Source organism: Odocoileus virginianus, chromosome 7 (assembly GCF_023699985.2).
Source record: "Odocoileus virginianus isolate 20LAN1187 ecotype Illinois chromosome 7, Ovbor_1.2, whole genome shotgun sequence".
Lineage (NCBI taxonomy): Eukaryota > Metazoa > Chordata > Mammalia > Artiodactyla > Cervidae > Odocoileus > Odocoileus virginianus.
Genome location: NC_069680.1, coordinates 5,679,831 through 5,695,101, shown reverse-complemented (window position 1 = coordinate 5,695,101; position 15,271 = coordinate 5,679,831).

Genomic DNA, 15,271 nt, shown 5'->3' with positions numbered 1-15,271 from the left:
TTCTTGGAGAAAAGCCGAGCTGAATTAAAAAATTAACCACAGGCTGTAGGTTTGAGTATTTCCTCAGCCTCTGGCTTTACTTGAGTCCCTCCATGTCTCATCTCTGTACAATGAATACAGTGATAATAAGGAAAATCCCAAAACGATTAGGTTTTAAGATGTTTCACATAATCTTCCAGTATTCTCTGAGCTGTTCTGCAGACATGTAAGGCTAAGATCCACACACTAGGGCAGCCTGGACCTTTTGAAAGATTCATAGCTCACGATTATGTGGATTTGAGCATTACCAGTTGGGTAGTTGTGTGCTAAACAGTTCGGCCAGGATAGTCTGGGTATGAAAGTGAAAGTCGCTCAGTCATGTCTGACTCTTTAGGACCCCATGGACTATACAGTCCATGGAATTCTCCAGGCTAGAATACTGGAGTGGGTAGCCTTTCACTTCTCCAGGGGATCTTCCCAACCCAGGGATTGAACTCAGGTCTCCCGTATTGCAGGTGGATTCTTTACTAACTGAGCCACAAGGGAAGCCAGTTTGGGTATGCCTCATACTGTGTTAACAGCACAGCATTAATAATGAGAAAATGTGGTGGTTGTTTTTGCAGATACATGTCTGCTTGTCTCATTTTCTCTGATGTGTTGAGTTCTCAGGGCCAATTTTTATATAGTTCCATCTCTTATACAATACCCAACCCAAGGACTTACACATACAGGGGCCGCATGTATACTGGAGGGAAGGAAAGAGAAGACCAAGCAAGTACTACTTGCTAGTATGTGGAAGTATTTCCTCATCTTTAGGGGACAAATTAACAATCTGCCAAAGACTTGGGGGCCCCACCACAGGCAATCAAAAACAGTCCTGGGGTGCCACCAGACTCTATACCAGGAGGCCCAGCGCAAAGCAGCTGGGCCTGTGAGTTGGCAGACCTGGGGAAGCCATCCTCAGGGGAAAACTGAGGAGGGCAAGGCATGCTAGCCAGGCCTGCTGCGCTGAAAGCAGCAGACGGGTAATTTCCAAATGACCATTTCAAAGGAAGGTTGAATTTCTCCCAGATAAGAGGGAGAGCAGAGAGCATGCCTATATCTCTAACCCCCTGAGCTCACGGCCGTGATAACAGCTGTGGGGTTGGAAACCTAATGCTGATGAAAGAGTTAAAGGGTGGCCCGGGCAGCTATCGGTGACAGTGCTAGGAATTGAGCGCGCTCCTGGAGCGCGGCTGGGGACTGGTGTGACTCCATGAATAGAGGCCACTCTCAGGGAGTTTTTCCTGGAACAGAATGGGGTCAGGGAGCCGCTTGGGGAACAATGGTTGCCACCGACTAGCTGAATTTCTTACAATCACACACCATACCCCCTGATCAAATAGCTCCTTTGTCCGCCTGATATAAAAACATGTCATACAATGATGATTTGGAAGAATGACACGGGTTTGCCTTTCACAGAGATCAGAAGGGCTTGTTGTGCAGCAGGGGGAAAAACATCAGAGTCAAGGAAAACCTGGAGAATAAAAGGAGCAAATGGAAACAGACAGCAACAATAAGAAAGGGCTGGGTGGCTCGAAAGGCAGACAAGGGCTTGGTTACCAGCAGGGAGACAGGGCAGCTGGGCAGCTCCAAGGAAGGGAGAGCTTGCTGGCTGCCTGGTAACCAGATTCACAGCGCCCCCTTGAAACTCTTGAGAAACTTAAGGAATTAAAGAAATGTTCAGAGGAAGAGATGGTCCAGGATGCTTGGTGTACATAGGGCTGTGTATACAGAGTGGAGGGAACACCTGAGCGATCAACCTACTCATACTGTTATTTTATTTTACAGATGGGGAAACTGAGATCTGGGGAAGTATGGGGGCTTAGTCATTTACTCAGATTTTCTAGATTTGGGTCTTGTTTTACAGCTGGTTTTCTTATTTTCTTGACTTTGAAGATGGAAATACAGGAACTTCTCAAGCATTCTCTGTTCAGAGAGTAGAAGAGATGAACCAGGACTCTTGCCTTAACCAGTGATTCATTATATAATGGAACTCACGCAAGGCAGTGCCTCTGTTTCCCTGTCTATAAAGAGAGTGTACTCTCAAGTCAGCCAGCAAGCCAGCCCTTAGTTCAGCCATCCTTTGTTAAATACCTTCTGTGCATCCCACCCTGGATGAGGGCACGAGAGAGGGGAGGAAGGGAGAACCTCAACGAAAGATAAGCCACAGTCACCCGACCTAGTTAGGCAAACTCTATCCAGGTAGACTGTGTGGACACCAAACCCTGCTTCTCAGCTGAGACCTGTAATTGAGGTGGGCAGGTTTCCTGTCTGTTTCAGGTAGGTCACACCGAGACTTTGTTGTTCAAAGCTAGAAGGCTCATATAGCAAGATTCCTGCAACTCCCAGTCATCAAGTAGGTTTACAAAGAAAATGACAATTGTCAGTGTCACTAATTAACATTCATCTTTAGTGCAGCAACTGTAAATGGATCTGAAGCCTTTATATTATATTTCCTTAGAACTTTGTGGGGTTAAAAAGCAAAGACTATTTTGTGTTAATCTATTCTCTTTCATTCCCAGATCCTGAAATCCTTTACCAGTAGATAGCCAGCTCTCAATGCTTCCCCTGTGGGGAATGTGGCGGGTGCCACTCTCCCTGTTCCCCAGCTGGGAGGCTTGGGTCACAGAAAGGTTCAAAGCCCTGCAGTGGGGGGATAGAAACCAAGGCTGTCACTTTCTCATTCACTGCTCTGACTTTGTACTAAACAAGGCACTGGAAAGTAAAACTGGAGGTTAAACCAACACTGCACCTGGTATACCTCTATTTATAGAAAAGCAGGAATGCTTTTATATTTTTAAAATTTAGTTCATTTGTTTAAGTAGCTAATACACATCTATGGTTCTTCAAAAAGTACAGAAGAGTAGGAAGTAAGTCTCCTCCCGACCTCTGTCTCTACTCCCATCATCACCTGTCCTAGAGAAGACCAGTTACTGGGCTCTGAAGAGTTTTTCTATGCATTTATAAATATAATGGAACTGACCTGCCAATGCAGGTTAGATGTAAGAGACACAGTTTCAGTCCCAGGGTTAGGAAGATTCTCTGGAAGAGGGCATGGCAACCCCTTCAGTACTCTTGCCTGGAAAGTCCCATGGACAGAGGAGCCTGGCAGGCTATAGTCCATAGTGTCGCAAAGAGTCAGACACAACTGAAGTGATTTAGAACAGCACATAAATATATATGTAAAATATTTTTCCCTTTCTTATGTTTGATAGATAAATATTCCGCACACACAGGCATATTAAAATGAATGTGAAATTCACAGAAACTCGGGGTTGGAAGGACTATACAAACTCACAGTTTGTTACCAGGTCCTGGAGAAACTGCCCAGCAATCTCAAAGTGAGCTTCTGGTTTTCTGTGCTCTGCTTAGAGAAATCTTTACATAGTGCCAGAGGCAGGTGTATGAGTTCCTCTGCACTTTTTAAAGAGAACTCCGCTAAAATGTGGCTCGCTGTGGTCCCACAGTGATTTTTCCACATTAAAAAAATTGGAAATTTAGAGTTTAAAAATAGGAGCTCAGACATATCCCACTCCAGAGATTCCTCCTTCATATAGCACTGAGAGCTCTTTGATGTGACCTGTCATATACAGGTGTTAGAATAAATATTCTGACTGCTTATCTTGTGTTCAGTTCAGTCGCTCAGTCGTGTCCGACTCTGCGACCCCATGAATTGCAGCATGCCAGGCCTCCCTGTCCATCACAAACTCCTGGAGTTTACTCAAACTCATGACCATCGAGTCGGTGAAGCCATACAGCCATCTCATCTTCTGTCGTCCCCTTCTCCTCCTGCCCCCAATCCCTCTCAGCATCACGGTCTTTTCCAACGAGTCAACTCTTCGCATGAGGTGGCCAAAGTATTGGAGTTTCAGCTTCAGCATCAGTCCCTCCAATGAACACCCAGGACTTATCTCCTTTAGGATGGACTGGTTGGATCTCCCCGCAGTCCAAGGGACTCTCTTTATTTTGTGTTAGGCTCCTAAAAAGTGATACGTACTTTTAATACATTGTTTTGTTTAATCCTCATTGCTTTATTAACTCTGCTGTACCTCTGAGGCTTAATAAATGGCAGAGCTAGGAAGATTTGACCTTAAGTCCATACTCTCTACCTTCCCACTTATTCCCCTGATAGACTTACCTCTGTCTGGTACCTAAAGAATCAGGTCCAAGCTCCTCAGCCTGAATCTGAATCTCCTCCAGCATCTGTACAATTTCTTTCATAGGCTTATCTTTTCTCACTCCTTGTCATGCACTACATGGTTGAGTCATACCAGATCCTTCATGTTACTGGTCCTTGCATTCTTCCAGGCCCTGCACAGGCTGTTCCCTCCACATGGAATCTTTTTCTCTCCTCTCTGCCTGGCAAATGGCCAATGTGGTTTTTCTAACACTCTGTCTGACTGTTACTTCATTGTGTAAAACTTCTCTGTGTTTCCTCACCACCTAATGTGATCAAGACCAAGTTTCTCAGCTTCAAACAGAGGATCTGCATGTTCTGGGTCCTACTGACCTCTGGGCTCACCTCTCCCACTTTCATCACCTATTTAATGCTTCACACCCGTGATCTACTTACAGTTCCCTAAGTATTTTGCACACTGTCGGCTCCAGGCCTTTGCACATGCTGTTCCTTTTTCCTGGAACACTTTTCCTACCTTCTCCTTCACTTGGCTAGGTCCTATGTGGACTTTGGATCACTGCTTGGATCACACCTCCTCAGAGGTCCTTGCCCTTTCCCTTCCAGGGAATCTGTTTATATATATATAAATATATAAAATAAAACATGTTTTATATATAAACACATATATAATATATATTATATATAAATATATAAAACACATACATACATATATATATATATATATGTTTCAATGCTATGAGTTCCTCAAGGTCAAAGACCAGATTAATTTGGGCCTGGTTCCCCAGAGCCTCACATAGGACCTGATGCTCAGACTGTCTCAAGAAATGAGTGATGAGTGAAAGAGCTGATGTGTGGGTAGATGGATGAGCTAGAATGCAGAATCCTTGCACAGGGTTTTGGTGCTCAGGCTGACCTTAGACCCATCCTTTTTTGCCAGCTGTGGCCTAATAGTCTTGTAGTGGCTCCCATTATTCGGAACCTCTTCACTGCAGTGTGATCTTATTTACATGAGTTTACCTCTTGGAGACTCAGTTTCCTCAAAAGTAATATGAGAAAGTAGGAGTACATGATCCCTACTGTCCCTTCCAGATCAAATGTTATGTGAATCCATGCATCTTGCAAAGGAGAAGGAATTTTCCAGGCACCGTGCTCTTGTTTGTGGGGAGAGCACCGATGGTGATGGTGCTTACAAGAGATTTTCAGAGACTTCAGCTTAACTCTCTAACTCAGAAGTGGGTAAATGGTGGCTCATGGGCCACATGCCTCTCATTGCCTATTTCTGCATGGCCCACAAGCTAAGAGTGGCTTTTTCATTTTTAAATGAAAAAAAAAATCAAAATAATATTTCATGACCTGTGAAAGTTATGTGAGATTCGAATTTGAGCATCCATAAGTAAAGTTATGTTGGGATGCAACCAGGCTTATTTGCTTACACATTGTCTATATCTGCTTTTACACTTCAGTGATAGCATTGAGTAGTTGTGACAGAGACTCTATGGCCCTCAAGAACTAAAATACTTACCATCTGGCCTCTTAGAGAAAACATTTGCCAGCCCTCGTTCTCACTCAAACCCTCAATGGCTTCCCACTACCTATAACAGTGCTGTCTGTTGTAATGTGAGCCATATATATAATTTGAAATTTTCTAGTAGCCATGTTAAAAAGTAAAATAAGGTTAATAATGTATTTTATCTAACCCAATACATCAAAAACATTATTTCAATGTGTAATCAATTTACAATTATTAAAGCAGTTTTACATTCTTTTGTTCATACTAAGTCTTCAAAGTCTGGTGTGTATTTTATACTTATAGCACATCTCAGTTTGCAACAGCCACATTTTAAGCCTCATATGGCTAGTGGTGACTCTAGTGGACAGCTCAGGGCTCTAAGACCAAGTGTAAACTCTTTGACATGAAGTTCTAGGTCCTTTGTTATTGGGCCTCAGCTTTATTCCTAACTGCTTCCTTAAATGCCAGCTAGACTGATCCATACTATGCCCCCTACATTAGATATAAAATACTTCCACCTCTACTTCCTTGCTCTCTCCTTTTTCTTCTTTTCTTTCTTTTTCTTTATGGTAACAGCTTTATTCAGATATAATTCACATTCCATACAATCCATCCATTGAAAGTGTACAATTCAATGGTTTTTAATATGTTAAAATTAAATGGAGTCGTGCACCATCACCACAATCAATTATAGAACATTTTCATCACCCCAAACAGAAATTCCATACCCTTTAACAATCACCTTCATTCCTCACAGCCTCCCCCAGCTGTAGGCAACCACCAATATATTTTTTGTCTCTATGAATTTGCCTATGCTTGACATTTTGTAGAAATGGAATCATAAAGTGTATGATCTTTGGTCCCTAGCTTCTTTCACTTAGCATAATTTTGCAAGATTCATCCATGTTATAGCATGCAACAGTTCTTTCATTCCTTTTTTTTTTTTTAAGTTATATTTTGGCTGTGCTGGGACTTCATTGCTGCACACAGGCTTTCTCTAGTTGCAATGAGTGGGGGCTACTCTTCATTGTGGCGTGTGGGCTTCTCATTGCGGTGGCTTCTCTTGTTGAGGAGCACAAGCTCTAGGCTGTTGGGCTTCAGTAGTTGTGGCACATGGTTTAGTTGCTCCAAGGCATATGGGATCTTCCTGGATCAGGGATCGAACCTATGCCCTGTGCATTGACAGGCAGATGCTTAACCACTGGACCATCAGGGAAGCCCTCTTTCATTCCCTTTTGTTACTTAATTATATTCTATTGCTCTTTCCTTTCTGGAATGCCTTCCTCCTCCAATAACTTTCCTTTTAGAGAATGAAGCGCAGGACTTCAGCAAAAACCAAGAAGAAAAAGAAAAATCTGCTCTTCCGAGTTTACAATTTTAAGATAAAATGTAGGATCTGTCTAGATCTTTAGAGGAAAAAAATTCTTTGAGAAATAATTATATCAGTAACAAAAAAAATTTTTTTTTTTAGATCAACCCCCCGCCCCCCACAACTTGTTTCTCATGAAGGGAAAAGAACTTCAACTCAAACTGCTAATAACTCTAGAAGACTGTGTTAGGTACATACACATATTTGTCACACCAATAAACTGAACTTGGTAACCCTGCCTCAGCTAAGAGACACCCACAATAGAGGCCATGAGGAGTCTGACCTCAGTTCCAGTTTCCCTCCAACAGACACTTAGCTGAGCTGACTAGTCTGTTGACAGCTCCATAGGCAATGATCCCCACACTCCATACTTTCACAGCAAGAAAAAAAAAACAAAAAACCACAAACACCTACTAAACTCCAGCCCTTTTCCTTCAGCTCCTAGGCTTATACTCCAGGTGATTCTGACTCCTCCAAGACCCCACCCCAATCCCTCTCCCCCTTCCTCTGGCTCAACTTTCTGTTCCACTATGGCTCCATCTTTCTTCCTCTCCTGGTTCCTCCTTTCCTATCATTCCCCCTCAACTCTCCCCTTTCCTCCTCACTGCCCATCCTTTTTCAGGCTCTTCTCTTTTCTACCCACTTCCTGTTCTCTTCTTTTCCGTATCTTGGTTGCTCCCTTCTTCCCTCATCTCCTTGCACTGCCATCTTTCTCCCCTTCTCTCCTCTCTCAGTACACCCCTTGTACAGATGTGGAGCTGGGGAGGCCCTTAGGCTCATCTCACAGAAGACAGCCAGGCATCTAGGAGTCAGATCTGAGACTGAAAGTTGGCTACATCAAGGAATACCTGTGGAATTACGAGCAAATTGCTCAACCTCCCTCGTAGGATTAAAGGTATGTAAAGTAGCATTCAGTGAGCTCTCAGTCACCATTCCTTATCCTTTTCAAGCCCACACTGGAGAAGAGAGGAGGAGACCCTTCCCCACAGGTTCCACAGAACCACCAGTCACCTCTGTAATCTTTCCTTCAAACCTTCTCATCTTGCCCCACCCACACCTCACACGCCATCACTGTCATTCCGGAGGCCACCTGATGCTGTCTCCCCACCTTTGCTGTCCCTCCATCCTTTCTACAGCTCTGCTACTCCCCTCTTCTCCCCCCACTTTTTCAGCTCTTTTCCAGGCTTCTCCTCATGAAAGAGCCTTACTGTGCAGGTACTGGGGCGCCTGTATGACTTTAAGTCATGCGAATCCTCAGGGCCTGGGGTGGTCTCAGTGGCAGAAAGCCCCAGCTCCCCTGAGTGCCTTCTGATGGGCTGATTCTTTCAGATGGTGTTTCCTTGGTTCCACTGAGCCTAGTGGAGCTTCCCAGGTGGCGCTAGTGGTAAGGAACCTGCCTGCCCATGCTGGAGATGTAAAGAGATGTGGGTTTGACCCCTGGGTCCGGAATAGGACAGAGGAGCCTGAGGCATAGGGTCAAAAAGAGTCAGACAGAAACGGAAGCAACTTAGCATGCACATGCACACTGTGCCTGGTGGGCAAATGTCACAGTCACAGGTCTAGTCCTTTGAGCCTCAGGACTAGTTCTTTCTGATGGGGCTGGGCTCAGCTTGAGTTTTAAAATTTCCCTTCCTCCTCCTTCTCTTTGTTAATGTCTCCATGTTATCCTAGTCATGAGTTCCTGCTGAAGAAAGTTTTGAGAGTTTTGAAAGTACATATAAGTGAAAACAGGCAATTTCTTCCAAAATTGTGTTGCCCCTCCCTGACCATACAGTCTAGGTGAGAATGTGAGCTGCACATTGTGTTGTTTTTATTTTTATTTATTTATTTTTTTACTATGTTGTTTTTAAAATACTGGAATGCTGCTCTAATGACAATGGAAGTAGTGATCATAGGTGAATCAACATTTTCTATGTGCACTATTCTAAATGCTCTTTATGTTTAGCATTGGTATTATCACTATTCCCAATAACAACTGAGAGACACTGGCCTTACAAAGGTTGAGTCATCTGCCCTAGACCATGCTGTTGGTAAATACGTGGTAGAGCCAGGGCTTTTGAATCTGAGTTTGACTCCAGAGCTCCTGTGCAGCCTCTCCTCTGTACCAGGTGTTCTTTACATGCAGTGTCTGTGTTCCCTCTGACTTAGGAGACTAGCTCTCCTGTCATTTCATGGCCTCTATACAGCATTCTCCATTGGTGGCTCTTTGCGTGTATGCTAAGTCACTCAGTTGTGTTCAACTCTGCAATGCTATGGACTCTAGCCAGGCAGGCTCCTCTGTCCATGGGATTCTCCCAGCAAGGATACTAGAGTGGGTTGCCATGCCCTCCTCCAGGGGATCTTCCCGACTTAGGGATCAAACCAGTGTCTCTTATGTCTCCTGCATTGGCAGGTGGGTTCTTTACCGCTAGCATCACCTGGGAAGCCCTGGTGGACCTTTAGGAGATAGGAAACCAGTGAAGCCTGGGTTAACTCTTTTGGAAAAGTCCTATCAGGCCTGACTGATAGCCAGTCATCCTCACCTGTTTCTAGGGATGCTAAGGGCTGGACGACAAAGGGGCCAACCCTGAGGATGCAGTGTTCCTTCTGGAAATTAATAATTCTGCAGCCAAAGCTGCAAGTATTCAATAATAATAACCAGAACTATCTATAGGGCTTGGGCTATAAGTCAGGCCATCTTTAGACACTATTTTTTAAAACCATTTTATTTTGGCTGCTCTCGGTCTTTCCTGCAGCGTGAGGGGCTCTTTGTTGTGGTACAGTCTTCTCTCTTATTGCAGTGTGGTTGAGGGTGTGGGTTCCCGAGGGTGTGTTCTTTCTATATGTGGGCTTAGTTGCCCCACAGCAAGTGGGATCTTAGATCCCCGACCAGAGATGGAACCCTTCTCCACTGCATTGGAAGGTGGATTGTTAACCACTGGACCACCTGGGAAGTCCCTATAGACACTTTTAATGAGCCCCCACAATAACTCTGCAAGGTGGGTGAAATGATTTGCCCAAAGCAAGTGTTAGGGTTCAAACCTAGGCTTATCTGGTGCTGGACTATGTCCATCTTGCCCTCCGCTTTTCTGTAACAAGGTTAAGCACTCATTAAGAGTGAGCCTCTGTCGTGTGCCGGGTGCTCTACTGGAATTCTTCCATATATTATTATCTCCTTGAATCTGCAGAGTAATACCTTCAGGGAGATATGATAAATATTCCACTTTTACAGATGAAGAAGCTGAGGTTCAGAAAAGCTGAACTCAAGCTCAAAGTTGTACTCAAGATTTCATGGTCAGTAAGGAGGAGAAACAATATTCACCCTCCCGTTGCTTGACTCCTGAGCTTATGGCCTGTTTGCAGCCTGGGATAAGGAGGCAGAGTTTTTATCTGGATTGAGGGTTTGAACTTGAGCTGGTTCAGCCTAAGCAGGCCCTTGTTTAGGGAACAGGTAAGGGCTGAGATCTGTCTGAAATTTCTTCAGGACCCCAAGTTCTTCCTCTGACACCCTCTATGGGGTAAATCAGAGAGGAGGCTAGCTGCTGTTTCTCTTTCTGCTAGGAGGTCATAAGGAATCTCTGTGATGTTTTCATGGTTGTGCTTTAGTCCCCGCATCCTGTGCATCTAGTCCCTGCTGAGCTTTTGGCTCTCTTGATTTTGTTTAAAAGAAAAATAGCCCATGCCTCAGACTCACAGACTGGAAAGAACTTTGAAGAAGATCTACTCATACAACCTTCCGTTTGATGCCTCTCCACACCCCGGATTCTTCCTCTCTCAGGATTTTACAAGGTCTTAGATAGGAGAGGGAAAATAATGAAGGTAGAAGCATAAGAACTGGAGTAAATATTTCATGGTTCTGAACACTGTAGATCAGCAGTTCTCAAAGTATGCTCTGGGACCCATGGGTCCTCCAGATCCTTTCAGGGGTCTGCAAGGTCAAAATTATTTTCATAATAATACTGTTATTTGCTTTATTCACTCTTATTCTCTCACCAGTATATGGTGGAATTTTTTCAGAATTATGTGATATTGCAACAGATGAAATATAAAAGCAACTATGAGAATTATATCTTCTATGAAGCCAGAAATTAGATTTACAAAAATGCAAAGCAGTTCTACTCCTTTCACTGATTTTTTTGAAAATATTTATTATTTAAAACATGAATTAATGATCTATAGAACTTCTCAGTTTCAATTTCTAATACAGCAGATATTGATAGCTATAACCCACATAAACAAAAGCTCTTTGGGGTCCTCAATACTTCTCAAGAATGAAAAGGGTCTTGAGATAAAAAATCTGAGAACTGTGCTTTAGACCATCACTAGCGTCACACTGACATTATCTTAGGTCTAATTGTGAGTGGAACAAAAGGTTTCTAGAATCACAGTCCTGACAACTGGCATTTCTTGTGAGAAGAGCCAGTAATTGCTAGGTCCTCTTACCCCAACAGGACCCAGAGACGACAGCATAAAAATCTCAACCAGAGTCAGGCTCAGTTCAGTCCAGTCACTCAGTTGTGTCCGACTCTTTACGACCCCATGGACTGCAGCACGCCAGGCTTCCGTGTCCATCACCAATTCCCGGAGCTTACTCAAACTCATGTCTATCGAGTCAGTGATGTCATCCAGCCATCTCATCCTCTGTCGTCTCCTTCTCCTGCCTTCAATCTTTCCCAGCATCAGGGTCTTTTCAAATGAGTCAGTTTTTCACATCAGGTGGCCAAAGCATTGGCATTTCAGCTTCAGCATCAGTCCTTCCAATGACTATTCAGGACTGATTTCCTTTAGGATGGACTGGTTGGATCTCCTTGCAGTCCAAGGGACTCTCAAGAGTCTTCTCCAACACCACAGTTCAAAAGCATCAATTCTTCGGCGCTCAGCTTTCTTTGTAGTTCAACTCTCACATCCATACATCACCACTGGAAAAAACCATACCTTTGACTAGTCAGACCTTTGTTGGCAAAGTAGTGTCTCTACTTTTTAATATGCTGTCTAGGTTGGTCATAATTTTTCTTCCAAGGAATAAGCGTCTTTTAATTTCATGGCTGTAGTCACCATTTGCAGTGATTTTGGAGCCCAAGAAAATAGTCTGTCACTGTTTCCGTTGTTTCCCCATCTATTTGCCATGAAGTGATGGGACTGGATTCCATCATCTTAGTTTTCTGAATGTTGAGTTTTAAGCCAACTTTTTTTTTTTTAAGCCAACTTTTTCATTGAACAGTATGAAGAGAGTCAGGCTAGGTCCTATAATATCAACTGTATCAAAGAGTAAATACATTTATGGAAATGACTTAAGAAATGAGATTTTTGGCGATATTTTTTCTTCATTTCATTGAAGTACACTAACCTGCACATATTTAAAGTGTACAATTTGGTCAGTTTTGATATATGTGTACACCTGTGAAAATATCACCACAATCAAGATTACAAAGATTTCCATCACTCCCGAAGTTTATTTATGCCACTTTGTAATTCATTCTTCCCTCCACCCCATCCCCAGACAATTGCTAATGTGCTTTCTAACTCTATAGATTAGTTTGTATTTTCTGTAATTTTATATGCATGGAATCACACAGTAAATACTTTTCTCTTGGCCTGGCTTCTTTTACTCTGCATTGATGATTTTGAGATTTATCCATGGTATTGTGTTGCGGATGAGATTTGAACTCTAATTCTGCCACTTATTAACTCCATTGAGTTTGGGGAAATTACTTAAACTGTTCTTCACAGAGGAAACAATAAATAAAATTCCTATCTTGCATAGTTGTGAAGATAAAATAAGTCAATATAAGTAAGTAAAACACTTAGTTCAGTTCCTCGTACTTACTGGGTAGTTGATAAATAGTAGTTATTTTTGAACATATGTCTGGGTAGGAATTAAGGAGGGTAACTAGCACAGCATGGGGATGGGGGAGAATCTTGTTTAGACTAATTTGATTCATAGCTCAGGTTTAACTATTTGTTAAATATTTCTCACTTGCACACCCCAAACCTCCACACAGGCCAAGTTAACCGGGAAATTTTCCTTTAGCAAGGGCTGGGAACATGGAAATTTGTAGCTTTGAAAGTCCTGCCAGTTTGGAGTCACCCTGTTAGGAAATAAAAGTTCCACTAGGCTGCTTTGAAATGGAAAAGATGTATTCCTTCTTCTTCTTCATTGATTCCAGGTCCAACTGGCCTGATTTCCTCAAACTTGGGATGAAAACCCCTTGTCTGGAGATGGAGGTGGCCTTCAGAAGGTTCTTGGCCAGAGGAAGTGGGGGATTGAGATTTCTGCATGTCTGATTGTAGCTGAGCCTGAGTTGGGACAGAAGGGGTCGAGCTGAGGAGTTTCTCAGAGGATCCCAAATGGGTTCCATTGCTTCTTGGCCTTTTAAGCGCCACAGGCCAGGGGAAACTGTTACAATCATGTTGTGCTTGCTACTGGCAACTGAAGCTTCTTGTACCCTCATGCTACTGAGGATAACTGCTCTTTCCTAAGCCTGAAGACATAGTCTGGGGGTGGGGGGAACACAAAGAGGACATGAGAGAAGAGAGGAGGGAGGGTGAGAGCAGGCTGAATTGATCTATGTCTGTTCAGGTCTAGCTGGAAAACACAATGAAGTGAAAAGTCTTCTTGGTTGGTGTGCTTTTCTTCATTTCCCCCCACCCCTGGGTTTGAAGTGGGAGGGAGGGATGGGAAAAAAAGAAAGGAAGAGGTGGAGGATTGGCAAGTTCTGAGCAGAAGCAGCGTGACACCCTCAGAATTGGGGAGGGAAAAGTAACTTGTTGATTCTGGAAACTTCTCGGGGCACCCACTTACTGGTCAATCCTTTCCTTCCACAAGAGATTGTGACTCAGGGCAATGCTGCCAGTAGGACATTTTGAGTGATGGAAAATTAAAGTAGCAGAAGCCAGCCCATCCCTACCCTAGAAAAAACACCATATAATTCCAGTTGGGGGTGGGATGGGTGTTGATGTTGGTATTTTCTGCAGTTTAGGGTATCTGCAAATTTTTATTGCATTGTTACTTTGTGCCAGTTCCTATCCTGAAGTACTTTGTAGGAATTGTCTCAGTTCTTCCAACAGCTTTGTGAGGTGAGGGTTGTATTATTATCCCCATTTTACAGATAAACAGAAGCTTACAAAGGTTAAGTAAAGAACCTAAGGTCATATAATCAGTAAGCGGCAGAATCAGGCTTCCTCATCAGGTCTGTTTGAACTCTGAGCCTGCATTCCTGAGCACCTCACTGTGCAATATGTTCAGATATTGTCTCTTAAACAGCTCACAGTTTACTATTTTTCTGGGAGGAGGAGGATGCTTGGATCTGGGAAGCTGGTACCTGGATAGTTATGTGTGAAATTCACTACAGTACAAAGTTGAAATAAATGCTTCAGCAGGCCAAAGAAGAGAATACTTATTTCCATAGGCCTGGGATGATGAAATTAAGGAAATCCTTTTACTTGAAAAAAAAATTGAAGTATAGTTGATTTACCATATTACTACAGTTTCAGGTGTTCAATATAGTGACTCAGTATTTTTGTAGATTATACTCCATTTAAAGTTATTATAAAATATTGGCTATATTCCTTGTGCTGTGCGATATATCCTTGTAGCTAATTTATTTTATACATAGTAGTTGGTGCCTCTTAATCCCCTACTCCGATCTTGTTCTTCCCTACTTCCCTCACTCCACTGGTATAATTAGTTTGTTCTCTATATCTGTAAGTCTATTTCTATTTTGTTATATTCATCCATTTGTCTTATTTTTTAGAGTCCACATTTAAGTGATAACATATAGCATTTATCTTTGTCTGATTTATTTCACTAAGCATAATACCCTAATACTCTCCAGGTCCATCCATATCATTGCAAATGGCAAAATTAAAATTTTTATGACCAAGTAATAGTCCACTTTAATATATATCACACCTCTATTTATCTGATGATATACACTTAGGTTGTTTCCACGTCTTGGCTAATGTAAATAATGCTGCTATTTCAAATAATTTCTTTTCAAATCAGGGTTTTTGTTTTCTGCTTTTTAAAAATGTGTGACTTTTTAAAAGGTTAGAAGCTCAAGTAGCAGCACTAACTACCTGGCATCATCTAGGACTGTGACCTTGGTTAAATTACTTACCCTTTCTGAGATTTGAGTTCATCATCTGTAAAATGAAGGTACACTCCTTCATTTTGTGTCAGGCATTTTGTTTGAGCTATTTTGTGTCAGGCATTGTCCTAGGCAACAGAGATGTATTAGTGAATAAGACAGAC